We start from the raw sequence: 1608 nt of genomic DNA, 5'->3' as shown, positions 1-1608 counted from the left end.
GGGGGGGGGGTATGAGGAGGAGGGGCACAAGAATTTGGGAGGGGACACAGCTGGGACAGCTGACCCCAACTGACCAAGGGGATATTCCACACTGTATGGCATCACGCTCAGCGTATAAAGCTGGGGAAGAAAGAAGAGGGGGGGGGACATTGGGAGTGATGGCGTTTGTCTTCCCAAGTCACCGTTACAGGTGATGGAGCCCGGCTTTCCTGGGGATGGCTGAACACCTGCCTGCCCATGGGGAGTGGGGAACTAATTCCTTGGTTTTCTTTGCTTTGCACATGTTCACCCCAGCTGGCAACTGACTTTTGCTTTACCTATTAAACTGCCTTTACCTCAATCCATGAGTTTTCTCACTTGTTCCTTTCCAATTCTCTCCCCATCCCACCATGGTAAGAGTGAGAGAGTGGCTGTGTGGTGCTCAGTTGCCAGCTGGGGTTAAGCCATGACACAATGAAACCTGTCTGATAACAGAAGAGTCTTGGACTTGTTCACATGTAAGCAACAATAAACACGCTCCATGTCACAGATAATTAGTGTCCTGACCTTGACTAATCATATCACATGAGGCAGACAAATGCATGTAGAAGAATGAGTTTTCCAGTTGCTATTGCACCCTGAACTCTGGCTCCTCTTAAGTGTCTCAGTCTTCGCACCACAGACCCAGACAAAGAACCCAGAGGCAAAGTACAAATTCTGTTACCCTGCACTAAGACGCAAGACATTACGGGAGCAGGTCAATGGACAGAGGGTGGACAGAAGATTTGTGCAATGTCCTGTCCCACAAGAAATTTGTGAGTGAAATCAGAACTTTCTTCATTTCCCAGAAAGAAGAATGTATCACAGCTGTCTGCATCTGAAATTCCTGTAAAACATCTGAACTACAAAAAGTACTTAGGCCCAATCAAGAGGCAAGGAACAAAAAACCTAGGGAAGCACTTCTTAGCCTGACATGTATCCTTTTAACTAGTTTCTGTGTAAAGGCTTCAGAAAAATCTTGTTCATCGGTACCAATTCAAAACACGTCTCAATTGTTTGTTTCTAGCTTATCATCGTATACAAGTTGTGCACTACAGCACCAAACAGAAAATAAACTACCCACTTACTCTACTTCAGATCTTATGAGACCTCTCCAATGTCCAAAGTATTGCAATTAAAGGAACCTTTCCATGGATTCCCATCAGGAAACAAGTACCCTAAAAACCTTAATAGTACAGCAGCTGCTCCAGTAGATTACTGTTCTCTGTGGGCAAATATTTTAGATGAAGGCAAACTTGTTGACTTGTAGGATTTCTGAAGTGGAAGAAACTTTTAAAGTTAAAACAACTTAGCATTTTCCTGGAATTCTTGAAACGCTAAATCATACTTCTGAATGCCCTTGTAAAACATGTGATCGTGATAACTCAAACTGGATTTACTCACTGACAGAGGTACCTGTCTGCTCCATGGCCTAAACCAAAACGCCATTGGAAAGCTTCCTTCTGGAGGCATGGTCTGCAGAATTCCAATTGTTCCAACTACACACTTGTCATTAAGAAAGCTCCTGCGTAGGGTTTTATTGACTGACAAGGAAGGAAAAACTAAAGCTGTTTACCAAATTTAGCCATC

The sequence above is a fragment of the Eurypyga helias genome, unplaced genomic scaffold (assembly GCF_000690775.1).
Source record: "Eurypyga helias isolate BGI_N326 unplaced genomic scaffold, ASM69077v1 scaffold14309, whole genome shotgun sequence".
NCBI lineage: Eukaryota > Metazoa > Chordata > Aves > Eurypygiformes > Eurypygidae > Eurypyga > Eurypyga helias.
Note: the sequence above shows the minus strand (reverse complement) of the source record.